This window comes from Arachis ipaensis, chromosome B2 (assembly GCF_059453495.1).
Source record: "Arachis ipaensis isolate K30076 ecotype BB chromosome B2, ASM5945349v1, whole genome shotgun sequence".
Classification (NCBI taxonomy): domain Eukaryota; kingdom Viridiplantae; phylum Streptophyta; class Magnoliopsida; order Fabales; family Fabaceae; genus Arachis; species Arachis ipaensis.
This window is the reverse complement of record NC_142437.1, coordinates 84,320,381-84,341,224: the sequence shown is the minus strand read 5'-3', so window position 1 is coordinate 84,341,224 and position 20,844 is coordinate 84,320,381. Positions and strand designations below refer to the sequence as shown.

The 20,844-nt window shown below is 36.7% G+C and overlaps 1 non-coding gene across 1 annotated transcript; it reads left to right on the top strand.

Moving 5' to 3' along the window:
* The first annotated feature begins 7,154 nt into the window (after positions 1–7,154).
* Positions 7,155–7,262, top strand: LOC148574657 (small nucleolar RNA R71). The gene has a single exon (XR_015906044.1). It is a non-coding gene; the product is annotated as a small nucleolar RNA R71 (small nucleolar RNA).
* Positions 7,263–20,844: the final 13,582 nt, after the last annotated feature.

The window sequence follows — 20,844 nt, the reverse complement described above, 5'->3', positions numbered from 1 at the left end:
CGCTAACGTGGGTCTTCTTGCCCTTCGCTAACGTTAGTGGCATTAACGTTCTCACTAACTTTCGAAGTTTTCCTTTCTTCCACTTTAATGGCCACGTTAGTGGCGCTAACATAGCCACTAACGTGGCTCTTCTCTGCTTCTTGTTACCTAAAATCAGTCAAAGTACATCAAAGTAACATACAAGACAAACTTTATTATACTAAGTGTGCTAATAATGCCCAAATTCATAACTTCACTTAGTGTGATCTATTTCATCATATTTACCCTGTATATTAACAAAAATTCACCTATGCTTGAGATTTTGTTCTATGAAGATATTTTTCATGCTATTACTCATTTATTGGCAAAATTTGTATGAAAACTAAACAAAAATCTACTGAAATAACTACTAAAAATAGGCAATAATGCACCCGCATCAGGCGGGTTATTATCAGAGGTTCATTAAAGGGTTTTCACAGCTCGCTTTGCCCTTGACTAAGCTAACCAAAAAGGATGTTCCTTTTGTATGGACTCCCGAGTGCGAGGAGAGTTTCCTTGCCTTAAAGCAGAGATTGACTACTGCCCCTGTATTAGTGTTGCCTGAGCCGAGAGAACCTTTCGAGGTGTACTATGATGCATCCTTGAAAGGTTTAGGATGTGTGTTGATGCAGCATCATAAGGTTGTAGCTTATGCCTCACGTCAGTTAAGGCCACATGAAAGAAACTATCCAACTCATCATTTGGAACTTGTAGCCATTATCTTTGCATTGAAAATTTGGAGGCATTATCTCTATGGAGTAAAATTTCAAGTCTTCTCGGACCATAAGAGTCTGAAGTACCTATTTGAGCAAAAAGAATTGAATATGCGTCAGAGGAGGTGGATGGAACTCCTGAAGGATTATGACTTCGAGCTAAACTACCATCCGGGAAAGGCGAATGTAGTGGCGGGTGCCTTGAGTAGGAAATCCCTATGTGTTGCTTGGATGATGCTAAGAGAGGAAGAGTTGTTGACAGCCTTCCAAGGATTGAAACTGGGAATTAGAGAGGAGTTTAGGACTCTATGCCTAAGCCAGTTACAGATCTCAAGCGACTTCAAGGCTGAACTAATAAATGCTCATCAGAATGACCAAGAATTATATAAGATTTTTCCGGCGATTGAGAAAGGCAAGCAATAGAGAGTGTTAGAAGATAAATATGGGTTGTGGAGGTTCAAGGGCCGGATAATTGTGCAATATGTCGGGGATTTGCGAAGAGCATATTGGAAGAAGCTCATAAGAGCGGGTTCTCCATTCAGCCTGGAAGCACTAAGATGTACCAAGACTTAAAGACGATGTTCTGGTGGCCCAGAATGAAAAATGATGTGGCATTACATGTTTCTAAATGCCTAACTTATCAGAAAGTCAAGATTGAACACCAAAAGCCAGTAGGAACCCTTCAACCTTTGGAAATTCCATAGTGGAAATGGGAGAGCATTGCTATGGATTTTGTACTGGGCTTACCAAGGACTCGGACAAGTTATAGACTGGTGAGCAGAAATTGTGATTACACTTTGATTATGTAAAATTCATCGCTCTTTTTTTCCCTGGTAATGGCGCCAAAAACATGATGCCAATACCATGGTTCACAACTTCGCACAACTAACCAGCAAGTGCACTGGGTCGTCCAAGTAATACCTTACATGAGTAAGGGTCGAATCCCACGGAGATTGTTGGTATGAAGCAAGCTATGGTCACCTTGCAAATCTCAGTCAGGTAGGGTTAAATGTGATTGGATTAGATAATTAAAAGATAAACAATAAGGGATAGAAATACTTATGTAAATCATTGGTGAGAATTTCAGATAAGCGTATGGAGATGCTTTCGTTCCTCTGAACCTCTGCTTTCCTGCTATCTTCATCCAATCAGTCTTACTCCTTTCCATGGCTGGCTTTATGTGATACATCACCATTGTCAATGGCTACTTTCAGTCTTCTCTCGGGAAAATGATCCAAATGCCCTGTCACGGCACGGCTAATCGTCTGGAGGTATCACCCTTGTCAATGGTTTCATCCTATCCTCTCAGTGAAAATGGTCAACGCACCCTGTCACAGCACGGCTATTCATCTGTCGGTTCTCGATCATGCTGGAATAGGATTTACTATCCTTTTGCGTCTGTCACTACGCCCGGCAATCGCGAGTTTGAAGCTCGTCACAGTCATTCAATCATTGAATCCTACTCGGAATACCACAGACAAGGTTTAGACCTTCCGGATTCTCTTGAATGCCGCCATCATTCTAGCTTACACCACGAAGATTCCGATTAAGAGATCTAAGAGATACTCATTCAATCTAATGTAGAACGGAAGTGGTTGTCAGGCACGCGTTCATAGGGAATGATGATGATTGTCACATTATCACATTCAGGTTGAAGTGCGAATGAATATCTTGGAAGCGAAATAAGATGAATTGAATAGAAAACAGTAGTACTTTGCATTAATCTTTGAGGAACAGCAGAGCTCCACACCTTAATCTATGGAGTGTAGAAACTCTACCGTTGAAAATACATAAGTGATAATGGAGTTTATTGGTCTCGGCCCCAGAGGGGAACCGGAGTAACCAAGTCTCTATGATCCGAAGATAAGACTCAGGATGTCAAATACAATAGTGAAATGTCCTATTTATAATAAACTAGCTACTAGGGTTTACAGAAGTAAGTAATTGATGCATAAATCCACTTTCGGGGCCCATTTGGTGTGTGCTTGGGCTGAACTTTGAGTGTTGCACGTGTAGAGGTCATTCTTGGAGTTGAACGCCAGCTTTTGTGCCAGTTTGGGCGTTCAACTCTGGTTTTGGCTCCTTTTCTGGCGCTGGACGCCAGATTTGGGCAGAAAACTGGCGTTGAATGCCAGTTTGCGTCGTCTATTCTTGGCCAAAGTATAGACTATTATATATTGCTAGAAAGCCCTGGATGTCTACTTTTCAACGCAATTGGAAGCGCGCCATTTTGAGTTCTGTAGCTCCAGAAAATCCACTTGGAGTGCAGGGAGGTCAGAATCCAACAGCATCAGCAGTCCTTCTTCAACCTCTGAATCTGATTTCTGCTCAAGTCCCTCAATTTCAGCCAGAAAATACCTGAAATCACAGAAAAACATACAAAATCATAATAAAGTCTAGAAATGTGAATTTAACATAAAAACTAATGAAAACATCCCTAAAAGTAACTAGATTCTACTAAAAACATACTAAAAATAATGCCAAAAAGCGTATAAATTATTCGCTCATCACAACACCAAACTTAAATTGTTGCTTGTCCCCAAGCAACTGAAAATCAAATAGGATAAAAAGAAGAGAATATACTATAAATTCCAAACTATCAATGAAATATAGCTTCAATCATATGAGCGGGACTTATAGCTTTTTGCCTCTTGAATAGTTTTGGCATCTCACTTTATCCATGGAGGTTCAGAATGATTGGCATCTATAGGAACTCAGAGTTCAGATAGTGTTATTGATTCTCCTAGTTCAGTATGATGATTCTTGAACACAGCTGTTCTATGAGTCTTGGCCGTGGCCCTAAGCACTTTGTTTTCCAGTATTACCACCGGATACATAAATGCCACAGACACATAATTGGGTGAACCTTTTCAGATTCTGACTCAGCTTTGCTAAAGTCCCCAATTAGAGGTGTCCAGGGTTCTTAAGCACACTCTTTTTTTGCTTTGGACCTTGACTTTAACCTCTCAGTCTCAAGTTTTCACTTGACACCTTCACGCCACAAGCACATGGTTAGGGACAGCTTGGTTTAGCCGCTTAGGCCAGGATTTTATTCCTTTAGGCCCTCCTATCCACTGATGCTCAAAGCCTTGGGATCCTTTTTATTTGCCCTTGCCTTTTGGTTTTAAGGGTTATTGGCTTTTTGCTCTTGCCTCTTGGTTTTAAGAGCTTTTGGCTTTTTCTGCTTGCTTTTTCTTTTTCTATTTTTTTTTGCCTATTTTTTTTTTCTGCAAGCTTTGTTCTTTGCTGCTTTTTCTTGCTTCAAGAATCATTTTTATGATTTTTCAGATTATCAAATAACATGTCTCCTTGTCATCATTCTTTCAAGAGCCAACATATTTAACATTCTTAAACAACAACTTCAAAAGACATATGCACTGTTCAAGCATACATTCAGAAAACAAGAAGCATTGTCACCACATCAGTATAATTAAGCTAAGTTCAATGATAAATTCGAAACTCATGTACTTCTTGTTCTTTTGAATTAAAACATTTTTCATTTAAGAGAGGTGATAGATTCATAGGACATTCATAACTTTAAGACATAGTTACTAACTACTAATGATCATGTAATGAAGACACAAACACAGATAAGCACATAACATAGAAAACGAAAAACAGAAGAAATAAGAACAAGGAATGAATCCACCTTAGTGATGGTGGCGTTTCCTTCTTGAGGAACCAATGATGTCCTTGAGCTCTTCTATGTCTCTTCCTTGTCTTTGTTGCTCCTCCCTCATTGCTTTGTGATCTTCTCTTATTTCATGAAGGATGATGGAGTGCACTTGATGTTCCACCCTTAGTTGTCCCATATTGGAACTCAATTCTTCTAGGGAGGTGTTGATGTGCTCCCAATAGTTTTGTGGAGGAAGATGCATCCCCTAAGGTATCTCAGGGATCTCTTGATTTGCAGCCACATGTTCTACCACTGAGCTATAGACCCTTGAGATGAATCTTTCCATCTCTCATGACTCGGAGGTGGAAGCCTTTGTCTTCCCTTCCCCTTTTCTAGAGGTTTCTCTGGTCTTAGGTGCCATCAATGGTAATGGAAAAACAAAAAGCTTATGCTTTTATCACACCAAACTTAGAATGCTGCTCGCCCTCGAGCAAAAGAAGAAAGAATAATAGAAGAAGAAGAAGAAAATGTGGAGAAGAGGGGGGAGGTGTGTATGGATGTGAGTGGTGAATGGAAAGCAGAAGGGATAATCATGAATGGAGAGAGAGAGAGGGTGAGGTGGGTGGGGATCCTGCGGGGTCCACAGATCCTGAGGTGATCCTGTGAGGTCCACAGATCTTGAGGTGTCAAGGCATTTACATCCCTGCACCAATTTAGGCATGCAAAATGCCTTTGCACACAACTCTGGGCGTTCAGCGCCAGGTTGGTGCCCATTTTGGGCGTTCAACGCCCATTTGTTGCCATTTCTGGCGTTGAACACCAGAACCATGCTTGTTCTGGGCGTTCAGCGCCAGGATGCTGCCCATTTTGGGAGTTCAACACCAGAACCATGCTCTGTTCTGGCGTTGAACGCCAGACAGATGCTCCTCCAGGGTGTGATTTTTCTTCTGCTGTTTTTTATTCCGTTTTTGATTTTTTTGTTTATTTTGTGACTCCACATGATCATGAACCTATAAAGACATATAACTAAGAAAAATATAGTTAGATAAATAGAAATTGGGTTGCCTTCCAACAAGCGCTTCTTTAATGTCAATAGCTTGACAGTGGGCTCTCATGGAGCCTCATAGATGTGCAGAGCTTTGTTGAGACTCTCCAACACCAAACTTAGAGTTTGGATATGGGAGTTCAACACCAAACTTAGAGTTTGGTTGTGGCCTCCCAACACCAAACTTAGAGTTTGACTGTGGGGGCTTTGTTTGACTCTGCTTTGAGAGAAGCTTTTTATGCTTTCTCTCCATGGATGCAGAGAGAGATCCTTGAGTTGTAAACACAAGGTTGTCCTCATTCAATTGAAGGATTAATTTTTCTCTGTCCATATCAATCACAGCTCTTGCTGTGGCTAGGAAAGGTCTTCCTAGGATGATGGATTCATCCTCTTCCTTTCTAGTATCCAGGACTATGAAATCAGCAGGGATGTAAATGCCTTCAACCTTTACTAACACGTCCTCTACTTGTCCAGAAGCTTGTTTTCTTGAATTGTCTGCCATCTCTAATGAGATTTTAGCAGCTTGCACCTCATAGATTCCCAGTTTCTCTATTACAAAGAGGGGCATGAGGTTTATTCCTGAACCAAGGTCACACAGAGCCTTAAAGATCATGGTGCCTATGGTACAAGGTATTATGAACTTTCCAGGATCCTGTTTCTTCTGAGGCAATGTCAGTTGATCCAGATCACTTAGTTCATTGGTGAACAAGGGAGGTTCATCTTCCCAAGTCTCAATACCAAATAATTTGGCATTCAGCTTCATGATTGCACCAAGAAACTTGGCAGTTTGCTCTTCAGTAACCTCCTCATTCTCTTCAGAAGAGGAATACTCATCAGAGCTCATGAATGGCATAAGAAGGTTTAATGGAATCTCTATGGTCTCTAGATGAGTCTCAGATTCCTTTTGTTCCTCAGAGGGAAGCTCCTTATTGATCACTGGACGTCCCAGGAGGTCTTCCTCCTTGGGATTCACGTCCTCTCCTTCCCTTACAGGTTCGGTCATGGTGCTTATGTCAATGGCCTTGCACTCTCCTTTTGGATTCTCTTCTGTATTGCTTGGGAGAATACTAGGAGGGATTTCAGTGATCCTTTTACTCAGCTGGCCAACTTGTGCTTCCAAATTTCGAATGGAAGACCTTGTTTCATTCATGAAACTTGCAGTGGCCTTGGATAGATCAGAGACTAAGTTTGCTAAATTAGAGGTACTTTGTTCAGAGTTCTCTGTCTGTTGCTGAGTGGATGATGGAAAAGGCTTGCTATTGCTAAACCTGTTTCTTCCACCATTATTAAAGCCTTGTTGAGGCCTTTGATCCTTCCATGAGAGATTTGGATGATTTCTCCATGATGGATTATAGGTGTTTCCATATGGTTCACCCATGTAATTTACCTCTGCTATTGCAGGGTTCTCAGGATCGTAAGCTTCTTCTTCAGAAGATGCCTCTTGAGTACTGTTGGATGCAGCTTGCATTCCATTCAGACTCTGAGAAATCATATTGACTTGCTGAGTCAGTATTTTGTTCTGAGCCAATATGGCATTCAGAGTATCAACTTCAAGAACTCCCTTCTTCATAGGCGTCCCATTACTCACAGGATTCCTCTCAGAAGTGTACATGAACTGGTTATTAGCAATCATGTCAATGAGTTCTTGAGCTTCTGCAGGTGTTTTCTTTAGGTGAATGGATCCACCTGCAGAAGTATCCAATGACATCTTAGATAACTCAGACAGACCATCATAGAATATATCCAGGATGGTCCATTCTGAAAGCATGTCAAAAGGACACTTTTTGGTCAACTGTTTATATCTTTCCCAAGCTTCATAGAGGGATTCACCTTCTTTCTGTCTGAAGGTTTGAACATCCACTCTAAGCTTGCTCAGCTTTTGAGGAGGAAAGAACTTGGCTAAGAAAGTCGTGACCAGCTTATCCCAAGAGTTCAGGCTATCCTTAGGTTGAGAGTCCAACCATACTCTAGCTCTGTCTCTTACAGCAAAAGGAAAAAGCATGAGCCTGTAGACTTCAGGATCTACTCCATTAGTCTTAACAGTATCCCTATGTGTTGCTTGGATGATGCTAAGAGAGGAAGAGTTGTTGACAGCCTTCCAAGGATTGAAACTGGGAATCAGAGAGGAGTTTGGGACTCTATGCCTAAGCCAGTTACAGATCTCAAGCGACTTCAAGGCTGAACTAATAAATGCTCATCAGAATGACCAAGAATTATATAAGATTTTGCCGGCGATTGAGAAAGGCAAGCAATAGAGAGTGTCAGAAGATAAATATGGGTTGTGGAGGTTCAAGGGCCGGATAATTGTGCAATATGTCGGGGATTTGCGAAGAGCATATTGGAAGAAGCTCATAAGAGCGGGTTCTCCATTCATCCTAGAAGCACTAAGATGTACCAAGACTTAAAGACGATGTTCTGGTGGCCCAGAATGAAAAATGATGTGGCATTACATGTTTCTAAATGCCTAACTTATCAGAAAGTCAAGATTGAACACCAAAAGCCAGTAGGAACCCTTCAACCTTTGGAAATTCCACAGTGGAAATGGGAGAGCATTGCTATGGATTTTGTACTGGGCTTACCAAGGACTCGGACAAGTTATAGACTGGTGAGCAGAAATTGTGATTACACTTTGATTATGTAAAATTCATCGCTCTTTCTTTCCCTGGTAATGGCGCCAAAAACATGATGCCAATACCATGGTTCACAACTTTGCACAACTAACCAGCAAGTGCACTGGGTCGTCCAAGTAATACCTTACGTGAGTAAGGGTCGAATCCCACGGAGATTGTTGGTATGAAGCAAGCTATGGTCACCTTGCAAATCTCAGTCAGGTAGGGTTAAATGTGATTGGATTAGATAATTAAAAGATAAACAATAAGGGATAGAAATACTTATGTAAATCATTGGTGAGAATTTCAGATAAGCGTATGGAGATGCTTTCGTTCCTCTGAACCTCTGCTTTCCTGCTATCTTCATCCAATCAGTCTTACTCCTTTCCATGGCTGGCTTTATGTGATACATCACCATTGTCAATGGCTACTTTCGGTCTTCTCTCGGGAAAATGATCCAAATGCCCTGTCACGGCACGGCTAATCGTCTGGAGGTATCACCCTTGTCAATGGTTTCATCCTATCCTCTCAGTGAAAATGGTCAACGCACCCTGTCACAGCACGGCTATTCATCTGTCGGTTCTCGATCATGCTGGAATAGGATTTACTATCCTTTTGCGTCTGTCACTACGCCCGGCAATCGCGAGTTTGAAGCTCGTCACAGTCATTCAATCATTGAATCCTACTCGGAATACCACAGACAAGGTTTAGACCTTCCGGATTCTCTTGAATGCCGCCATCATTCTAGCTTACACCACGAAGATTCTGATTAAGAGATCTAAGAGATACTCATTCAATCTAATGTAGAACGGAAGTGGTTGTCAGGCACGCGTTCATAGGGAATGATGATGATTGTCACGTTCATCACATTCAGGTTGAAGTGCGAATGAATATCTTGGAAGCGAAATAAGATGAATTGAATAGAAAACAGTAGTACTTTGCATTAATCTTTGAGGAACAGCAGAGCTCCACACCTTAATCTATGGAGTGTAGAAACTCTACCGTTGAAAATACATAAGTGATAATGGAGTTCATTGGTCTCGGCCCCAGAAGGGAACCGGAGTAACCAAGTCTCTATGATCCGAAGATAAGACTCAGGATGTCAAATACAATAGTGAAATGTCCTATTTATAATAAACTAGCTACTAGGGTTTACAGAAGTAAGTAATTGATGCATAAATCCACTTCCGGGGCCCACTTGGTGTGTGCTTGGGTTGAGCTTTGAGTGTTGCACGTGTAGAGATCCTTCTTGGAGTTGAACGCCAGCTTTTGTGCCAGTTTGGGCGTTCAACTCTGGTTTTGGCTCCTTTTCTAGCGCTGGACACCAGATTTGGGCAGAAAACTGGCGTTGAACGCCAGTTTGCGTCGTCTATCCTTGGCCAAAGTATGAACTATTATATATTGCTGGAAATCCCTGGATGTCTACTTTCCAACGCAATTGGAAGCGCACCATTTTGAGTTTTGTAGCTCCAGAAAATCCACTTTGAGTGCAGGGAGGTCAGAATCCAACAGCATCAGCAGTCCTTCTTCAACCTCTGAATCTGATTTCTGCTCAAGTCCCTCAATTTCAGCCAGAAAATACCTGAAATCACAGAAAAATACACAAACTCATAGTAAAGTCCAGAAATGTGAATTTAACATAAAAACTAATGAAAACATCCCTAAAAGTAACTAGATTCTACTAAAAACATACTAAAAACAATGCCAAAAAGCGTATAAATTATCCGCTCATCACAGACCGACTGACTAAGTCAGCTCATTTTCTGCCTATTCGAATAAGTTGTACTATGGAGGAGTTGGCACGCTTATACATAAAGGAGATTGTGAGATTACATGGCATACCTTCCACCATTGTGTCGGATAGAGATCCTCGCTTTACATCACGGTTCTCGGGTGCTTTTCAGTGAGCTTTTGGCACTCAATTAAGCCTAAGCACTGCCTATCATCCTCAGACGGATGGCCAATCAGAAAGAACAATCCAAACCTTGGAAGACATGTTAAGAGCTTGTGTTTTGGATCAACCGGCGAGCTGAGATCGATATATGCCTTTGATAGAATTTGCTTATAACAATAGCTATCATGCAAGTATTGGAATGGCTCCATATGAGGCTTTGTATGGAAGAAAATGCCAGTCTCCATTATGTTGGTATGAGGCAGGAGAAAGGAGTTTGATATGACCTGAAATGGTAACTGAAACCACTGAGCAAATAAAAAGAATCCGAAGGCAAATGCTTGAAGCTCAAAGCCGTCAGAAAAGCTATGCTGACCGAAGAAGGAAGCCCTTAGAATTTGAGGAAGGAGAACACGTCTTCCTGAAGGTTACTCCGACCACTGGAATAGGGAGATCCATCAAAACCAAGAAGTTAAATTCCCGTTACATTGGGCCATTTGAAATCCTAAAGAGAATTGGACCAATGGCGTATAGGATCGCGTTACCACCACATCTTTCGAACCTGCATGACGTGTTCCATGTATCACAGCTTTGTAAATACACTTTTGACCCTAGTCATGTCCTTGAACCAGAATCAGTCCAAGTAAGAGAAGATCTGACGCTTTCAGTAACTCCGGTTAGGATTGATGATACCAGCATCAAGCGTCTATGCATAAAGGAGGTTTCCTTAGTGAAAGTAGCTTGGAGTCTGGCTGGTATTGAAGAACATACTTGGGAGCTTGAATCAGAGATGCGGAAGGACTACCCACAGCTCTTTTCAGGTAACTCACTCTGAATTTTGAGGACAAAATTCCTAATTGGGTGGGTAGGATATAAACCCCACAAAAAAATTGGTAAACTATTAGTTAATAAATTGAATTTTAATTAGAAAATCTAAAAATGTAAAACTAATATCAAAATAGAATAGAGTTCGTCGAAACTAGAATTTTGATACCAATTTCAAAAATTTAGCCCAAAATCGGACCGGAAGGGCCGAACCAGTTGAACCGGGGCCAAAACCGGGCCCGTGGGTCCAACCGGACCCAAACACTTAAATGAAACAGCAGCTTTCTTCTTCCTCATTAGCTGTTGGATGCCATAACAGAAAGGGAGAGGAGGAGAGCTCCCTAACCCTAACCAAATACTCCAACCACCATATCTTCCTCGTTTGAGCTCCGATCGCCGCACCGTTCGTGGCCACGTGCTCAGCGCGTTGAGCTCTACCTTTCTATTCGAACAATTTCACCAGTAAGCCTCATATTTGGTTCAGAATCTCTATACCTCTTTCTTTTGTAAACTTGAAAACCTATGGTGAATCTTGTCCAACTTTTGTGTTCTAGGTTCAAGTTAGCTTCTGGGACTTGTGGGCTCAAGCTATTGAGCATATGGGTATAGTAAGAACATCCTAACCCTAACTCAATCTTGTATTTATGATGGGAAAATTGAAATTGGAACATATATATGTATTAGGTGTAGATTAAGTGGGTATATAAGCATTGGAATTGACCTGGGAGTAATTGGAGGCTTGTTGGTGATCAAGCTTGGTTTGGGAGCTATTTTAATTGAGCTTGGAGGGGCTGTAATTTTGAGTTGTGAGGCTGCCTTGGGTGAACTAAGTGATCGGCCAAGGTATGGTTTCAGTTTTGCACGTTTAATATTTACGGTGTTGTGAAAACTTAGGTTAGAAGAACCATAGGATAAGTTGAATTTTTTAATGGCATTTAATGAGTAGCTTTGTATTGTTGTTGGTATAATTGTTGATGAACATATATTGGAATTATGAGACATTGAGGTTATTAATTTATGCTCTTGGACTTGCTTATAATGGGTTGTGTTGATGTTGATGTATTGATAGATTATGGTTGGTGTTTGTTACTAAAATGTGTTATGTGAAGTTGATGGATTAATGTGTATGAAGGGTTGATTTATGTTAATGGCATTTAGTTGGTATATGTTAATGGAAGGTTGAAAAATATATGATGAAAGTTGGTATAGGTGAAGAATTGATATGAATAAATGAAGGGTTAATGATGTATGAGGTAAATGTGGATAATTGTTAATGATCAAGGTTAGTTAAGTTGATTATATGTTATATTGGCAATGGTTGTTGATGAATTGGGTTGATATGGTATTGTAATGCAAGTTTTAATGGTAAGAAACTTAAATTGGTGAAAGTGAGGTTTTGTTGGAAATTGATTAAAACCAAATTTTGATGAACTTTGGACGTCCATAATATTCTCCTCAAATTTTGGATTGAATTGTGGTTTGTTGCAAATAAAAGATGGTTTTAAGAGCTTTTGATTGATATCAACTTTGTGGAAAACAGAATTTTGTGGAGAAAGTTATGGACGTTGCAAGTTTAGTGTTTAAATCTATGTTCAGGATGGCTGCAAGCTTTCTGGGCATTCTGCCCATTTTTTAAAAATGCCCACCCACGCGTACGCGTGGCTCACGCGTACGCGTGGCGTGGAATCTTGGTGACGCATGCGCGAGAGGCATGCATACGTGTGTGTGCATATTCACGCGTACGCATGACTCACGCGTGCACGTGACTTGATGTACGCTCTACGCGTGCGCGTGGCCTACGCGTACGCGTGGATGCTGCCTGCTTCTAAACCGGTTTTGGCTGTTTTTAAACCAATTTTCCACTTCTAAACCTCTATTTTCTTCCCTTTAAGGCTTAAAGTATGGTTCTAGGTCCAGTAGATAAAAGAAGCTAGGAAAATAAGATAACTTGAGGGTGAAGAAAGTTGTAACCGGTGGCTTTTATGAAGAAAATAAGAATGTTAATGAAGTTTAACATTAAGGCTTGATATTTGATGATATATTGATGATAATTGCCATGGTTTATGAATAATGATATCTGAGATATAAGTTTCACTGGATAAAAACCGTGGCTCACCACCACGTGTTCCAGGTTGAATCTCAACACTCTGTTGACCTTACGTCGTAAGGGTGGCCGGGCACGTATAAATTTCCGAGTATGGATAGCCCCCATTGAGTGATTATATGATGAATGAATGTGAACTCTATGCATAGACTCTTGGGGATGCGCGACGGGGGACAGTCTAAGGTTTTCAGACTTGTCGGGTTGGCTGAATAACAGACAGATGGGCCCCATCAGCCATAGGACAGGCATGCATCATATGCATTTGTTTGTTTTGATTGCTATGCATTTCCTGGGTTTGCCTAATTGATATATATCATCTGCTATTTGTACTATCTGCTCATTACTTGTGTGTGAACTTGTTTGGTTGCTTGTTTCTGTTGCATTATGAATGATGGAGGGATGGAAGAAATGGGAAAATGGTTTGGTGTTAGGTTAAGATTGAACTTGAGTAAGTTAGGTAGATTTAGAACACCTACCCCTATTTATAGCTTCTGTTTAGTACTTAAGTTGGATAATTGAATAACGGCGTTCTAGGATTGCCTGTGGCATTCTCAGGACCTTATTTATTATACGCGTGGCACTTTTACCATGCTGAGAACCTCCGGTTCTCATTCCATATTGTATTGTTGTTTTTCAGATGCAGGTCGAGAGGCTCCTCGCTAGGCGTCTGGATCATGGGAAGCGAAGTAGTCCTTGGGTGTATTTTGATTTCTGTTTGTATATATGTGTATATATGTTTAGCTTCCTCTCCAAGTAACTTATGTACGCTGCTCCTCTTAGAGGTTGAGGGAGAAATAGGAGTTACTTTGGTATATTGGTGTATTTTAGGGATACTTATGTGTGTTTATATGTATATATGTATCCTCTAGCCAGCTTTAGCTTCACAGGCTGAGTCAGGGGCTAGTTATGCTGTTTTCTTAGCTTTCCTTTATCCTTTTGCTTATTTTTATCATGTTCCTATTAGGTTTCTTAGCACGCAAGTAATCCTTTCTTTTGAGAGTTGCGCTTTTCATTTTGCAATTTTTGCTTACCCGTTTTGTTTCAAGGCTCCTAGTATATTATCTTCTTCTCTATTATGTATTTATTTTGATGTTTAGAGGTCCGTAACACCACACTACCTCTATTCTATGACTTAAGCGTAAAACTCTATGTAGTAGAGTGTTACAAGGAACAAGCCAACCATATAGTTGGAAGCATGGCCCATTGAAGCATGGTTTATGATGTGTTTGTAGACAGAAAATTTTAAAAAAATATATTCATAAATTTGTAATAATAATTTTAAATTAAATTTTGAATAATTTATCGATATTCCTTATGCTGCCCATTGCCCAGCAAAAAGATAGTCTTTGAGAAACTGAGAATTGAAATTCTGATTTTTTGCTTTAACATTATTGCATTTTCTGTATTTCTATTGCTATTATTGTGGCTTATTATTTCTTTCATGCTGACTGATTGTTTTGCTCTGCTAAAATTTTGGAAAAAGACCAAGCATTATTATTTGAACGAGCATATGGCTGTTGACTATTATTATTATTATTATTATTATTATTATTATTATTATTATTATTATTATTATTATTAAACTATTTATACTTGTTTAGTGCTAAAATTGTTGTGTTTTCGATTTTATTATATAAAGTTTGACAATTTTTTATAGAAATATGCGCATATTTGTAGGTTGTACCTTACAGGTGATTATTGCTGATATAGACTTACATTATGATAATGCCTTTAATTGTGCTTGCCATTCTTTGCAAATTGGACAAAAATGTGAGGTCACTTGGTTGTGTCATTTCAGTCTCATTTACATTTTATTATAGATTTGTTTTTTTGAACTGAATCTTGTGTTTGCTTGCTTGCTGTTAGTTTACTTCCTGAACTGAATCTTGTGTTGTTTGCTAAATTTTTTCTATGTCTAAACTTGAACTGAATCTTGTGTTTATTTGCTGAATTTTTTCTATATGTCTAAACTTGAATTGAATCTTGACGTGACAAATTAGTGAGTGAGGAAGGTTGTTGGAAAATATTGGAAGCTACATATTAGTAATTAGTATTTATTTAAGTTTATGTTTTTTATTTTAGACCTTTGGTAGTTGTCTTTTCGCTGTTGATGTTGCTACCTCTCTTGGTTTGCTTCCGCTGCAGTACTATTGCTGCTGATGTGGTACGGATTTATTTTCTGCTCTATGGTGCTAGTTGACTATTTTAATTTAAGTCTATATTTTTTACTTGAATTTGTTTTCAAAATACAAGCTACCTTAATCCTAGTTGATGCTGTCTAACTTTAGTCTATGAATGGAAGTAAACATTTTTTTCGGACATTTATAGTTTAATTTAGAAAACTCTGGTAGTTTCTATAGAAGCAACTAAGCTAATAAATGTTAAGTAGTTATTATTTATTTGTTTTGTAATAAAATTACTAATTAAATTAAGATAATTGATAATGTAACAATACAAAACTAATTAAAGTTTATTAGATGGCTAACCTATTTAGCAGTTTTGCGGATCCAACAAAAACTAACATGTCCTCTTTGGTTTTTGTACATTGTTTATCTTATATACTTATAAGGAAACTTTCGAACTAGTCCAGTAGTCCTTTTTCTTTTAACATTAGAAAAATTAATTTTGAACATATCTTTTATTCTTTAAGCCACTCAAATCATCATAGATACTTTGTGTTTGTTTGCTTGAACTGAATCTTGTGTTTGCTTGTTTGTTGTTAGTTTACCTCCTGAACTGAATCTTGTGTTGTTTGCTGAATTTTTTATGTCTAAACTTGAATTGAATCTTGTGTTTGTTTGCTGAATTTTTTCTATATGTCTAAACATGAAATGAATCTTGAAGTGACAAATCAATGAGTGAAGGAGGTTGTTGGAAAAGAAATTCAGTAACTCACACAAATAAAAATTGAAAAGAAGTTGATGCTAAAACAAAAATAACAATTGTGAGTTGTTTTGTATTTGTATTTGGATTTGTATAATATAAATAATAAATAGATTTGTATTTATATTAAGTTAATATGACTTTGTATTTTTTTTGTTGTTGTCACTTTTGGTAGAATGAACTTTAAAACCTCATAAAGGTAGAGGAAATCATAAGGATGTATTTGTAGCAGTACTAGGAAAGAACTAACTAGGTCAAGTTCATTGTTATGGGACTTCGATTACAATAAGCTCTCTTAAAAAGCATGAGGAGATTCGCCAAATCAAAGTTGAATACAACGACAAGGTCTTATCATTAGAGAAGAAGATGGACGGTGTTTGTGGTCTATTAAAGGTGATGTTGCACCAAGTTAACCCTGGAATGAGTGACGAAGAGGTAGAAACCTTAGTGCAAGATGCCCGAAATTTTTCTTTGGATGTCTCAAGTAGTAGACCAAAAAATAATCTCCGCTCCTCCGAATCAACTCACATTCCACCAACCGATGATGTAAGTAACTATCTTTTTTGTATTATTGTAATATAGAGATGCTGATGAAAAAGGAAGAGAAAAACAGGTGGTCACTGCCTTGTTTTGGATTATAGAATTTTATTTTTCATGTTGAATTTCTGTTATTGGATGAATATGCATTGTTGGTTGTTGATTTTTCTTGTAGTTGATTGTTCTTTGCTACTTGATTTTGTTAGCAATCAGTTAGTTATTAGTAAATTGTGTCTATGCATTATGTGGTAGAATCTGTGTTTAAGCAAAATATGTTGCATTATTGTAATAAGACTCCTTAGGATGGTAAGTAGCCCAATGCTCAGAAAATATGTTGCATTCTCTTATTTCTTCTTTTATGCTCTCATATAAATGTGGTTTGTTTATGATTCTGATTAGAGGAAAGAGTACCATAGTTGCAACAAACAGAGTGATTAATAGTTAGAAAATATTTTTTAATAAGTACTTACAACTAAATATCTCCTTTGCATCAAACTTCATTGCTTTAATTATGGTTGTGACTATGCATAGCATTGAAAATTAGTGTCCTCTAATGTCTTAAGCTTTGAATTATCATGCAACCAACTTGCACAAAAAAAATACAAAATGCCTATATATTATATGCTAGTAACAGTGCAACCCCCTCTTTCTTTGAGAGTAATTTAACCACTATAAAACACAAATCAATGGTCTAAGTTGTCTTAATCTAATAAATATTATGAATCATATGCTTGGATTAATAAGTTGGTGAATAAGAAAAAATGTGAGAACAAGGTGCGTCACATTTTTCATACGGCAGTTGAAGGACCTAAATATATATTTATATATATGTCCTTAGATTCTTCTATTCAAGTGGCTCATTCGGTGCTATCTTTTTTTTAAAGTTTATGATTGATGAATTATATGCTCTTTTGTTCCTCCGCCCTCTCTCTCTCTCTGCATTTATATATGCTTCAATTATGTGCTTGCTAAATGCTAATAACTTTATTCCGGGACCTAATTAAATTCGTCTTGCCATTTTCATTCTTAATCAATTTGGATTTGGAATTGGATTTGTATTATTAATTAGCCTTTATAACATGCATTAACACAACAATATTTAAAATTGTGTAGGATAGTGCTAAAAATAATAGAGATCATAATGGATGATCACACTAATCATGAAGTTTGATATTTTGTAACTAAGTATGTAAAGGAAATATATATGTGACACTCATTGGAAATGTAATTCATATATTAGGAATTCATGGGTAGTTGTTATGACTTTGATTTTTGGTGCTTTGTGATCAAAGTCTACTTTTTTGGTAACAAGTTTATATATATGTTAGATTGATTGATATATACGTAATTATTTTGGTCTATGATTTGAAAATTATATATGAATTTTGCAAGAAATATTAGGAAAATTAATGAAAAAAGAGTTTTCCTTATCTAACTTATGACCGCGCTTAAAAAGTGTGGCTATATCGCACAGTTGTGCTCAACAGTCTTGCTTAATAAGTGTGGCCATAACCTGGAAACTGGCACACTTTAAAAGCGTAGCCATGTCCTCATCTATTGGCACGCTTTGTAAGTGTAGCCGTATCTTCTTGTAGTCATCAACAACCCTACTTACTAAGTGTAGCCATATATTATCCTATTGACACACTTAAAAAGCGGAGCCATATATTCCCCTATCAGCACGCTTTAAACGCATAGCCAAAAAAACTTGCTGGGCACGTTTCAAAAGTGCGGCTATATGTACACTTTTTGGTACGCTTTTAAAGCGTAGGTATAGGGTTATACATACGGCCACGCTTTTAAGCGTGGCAACAGATGAAAGCGTGGTAAAAAAACGTGCCAATAGATCGACAAAAGCGCGGCGATAGAGCAACCGACACACTTGCGGATGTGACCTTTTCAAAAGTGTGCCGATAGCTCAAAAAGTGTACTGAAAAATTATCGGCATGCTTTTTCGCACTTTCAGCACGCTTTAAAAGCGTGGCAAAAAGCTTATTTTCTTGTAGTATTAATACTTAAACTATAATTGATTGAATTAAAATTTTCAATTGAAAATATCAAAAAAAGGAATAATGAAATTGGAAGATACATAGAATCATGGAGAGCTATATAAAAAAATAATATAGAGAATTTAAAATTTATCTTTTGATGAAGAGAAGATGATCGCTAGAGAAGAAATTGAAAAAAAGGTTGAAAATATGAAATTAATAAATAATGAGAGATTTTGTGTCTTACTATTTTATTTTCTCCTTACTTCAATATTGATAATAATTTGAAAAGAAACTAAGAAAAGGGTTTAAGGAAATAAGGGAGTGATGACTGAGATTTGAAAATGGGAGAAGACTAAATTTAAATAGGTTAACCAAATAGTCAAAATGCTAGAGAGATAAAAAAATAAAATTGGAACTTAATTAGGCTTAGTTTATTTTGTAGTGGAGTCATTTAAAATTTAGAATGGGATATATTATATATAAGTATAATTTTTTTTAAAAGAACTAAAATTTTAGTGGGGGGCAAGTGCTCCAGTTCTCTAAGTTGGTCCGTGCCTGCTGTAAAGAAAAAGAAATACGAAAAAGAAGAAGAAGCGCGTATGATTCATGTGTACTTTATGTAAATAATTTTTTGGGATTTGAGCTAACTTGATTAAACTTAATTATAAAAATGTTTGTACGTGTTGTACTAATAATAATAAATTTATTAGTTCTTAATCTAATGATTAACTTATTAGTCTACTTAAAAAAATGTAGGATTCGAATTGAATCATATCTTGTGTTTGCAGTAATTTATTGGTTAACAATAAATCTTTAATAAAATTTTATTTGTAACAAATTAATCGTTAGCCTATTAAATTAAAAATACTGTAAAAATAAATTAGACTAAATTAGTGCAGGCACATGATGTGAGACAACTTTAGCATCAAATAAGAATATACCCTATATAATTATAAATATTACTAATAAGCAGAAAGTTTTAACGAAAAATATATATTAAATTAAATAAATATTTTAAAACTTTTTAACGTATTTTGAAAACAATTTTTACTAATACTGTTATGATACTACGTAACTAAATTCATATTTATATTTATATTTTGTGTAGTTGAGAAATTAATATTCGGTCAAATTGTATTTTGGTGATCAAATCCACACCGTGTAAGCCACCAAAAAAATAATCGACACTATGTATTATTTCTGATGGGTGCAATAGTAGAGAAACACTCATATTTATTAAAATGGTGCATAGAATATAGTCTATAGAGTATATTTATTGCAAAAATAAATTAAAAAAAAAAGGAAAAAAGGAAAAATCCTTATGTTAATTTCTCTCTCGCTCCTTATATACTTAGAATATACATACAACTAAGGATTTGTTTGGATGAATTTTTTTAAAAAAAATTGTTTTTTAAATAAAAATTTTTAAAGATTTTTTAATAAAATAAAAATAATTTTATGTTTAAATGTTTTATATAAAAATATTTTTTATTTATTATATTAAAAACATATTTTTAAATAATTTTTTTTTTAAAATATAAATTATACAATAATAACAACAAAGTCTTGTCTCATTTTAATATTTTCATCTTTTTTACACTTAGTTTATGTTTATATTTCCGTTTAGTTGTCCAACACTCTGTACCATAAAACATACTCGGTCTGATAGTAGTGCGATAGAATTTACCTTTAAATTTTAAAGGTATTTTTTTATCACATATAAAACTAGCGTACTCTGCCATTTTGACCAACTTGCTTGGATCCTATGATTTACATAATGTTCAATCTCTTCATTATCCTTGTATGATGCATCCAAGATACTTGAAACTCTTAACTTTTCGTAAGATGTTATCTCCAATCTTCACCTCTATATTAGGATTTTCCCTTCGCAGGCCGAACATACATTCTTTATATTCTGTCTTGCTACGGCTTATGCGCAGACCATACACTTCTAGAGTTTCTCTCCATAACTCCAACTTTTTATTTAGATCTTCCCTTGACTCTCCCATAAGAACGATATCATCGGCAAAAAACATGCACCATGATACAGACTCTTGGATATACTCTCTAAGTACTTCCAAGACTAATGTGAAAAGGTATAAACTTAAGGATAATCCCTGATATAATTCTATACTAATAGAAAATTCCTCTATCACACTCCTTAAGTTTTCACACTAATTGTAGCCCCATCATACATGTCTTTAATTGCACGAATATATGTGATCATTACTTTCTTCTTTTCTAAAACTTTCCATAAGACCTCCCTTAACATTCTACCGTATACTTTTTCTAAAAAATATTTTCAAAAAAAATCATTTTTTTATTTTTTTAATATTTTTATTTTTATTATTAAAATTTTGTCGAACCACACTTTTTTTAATACCTTATTGTTTGGGTGCCGTTATTTTGATAAAAAAAAAAATCTTTTTTCAATGAAAAAGATCTTTTTTTATTTTTTAGCGTGTTTGACAAATTTCTAGTAGTAAAAGTAAAAGCACTAAAAAAATAAAAAAAAATATCTTTTTTAAAAAGCTGTAATTTATATCTTTTTTTAAAAGATTTTTTTCTCTTAAAAAAAGATATTTTTTATATAATAAATAAACAAAAAAAAT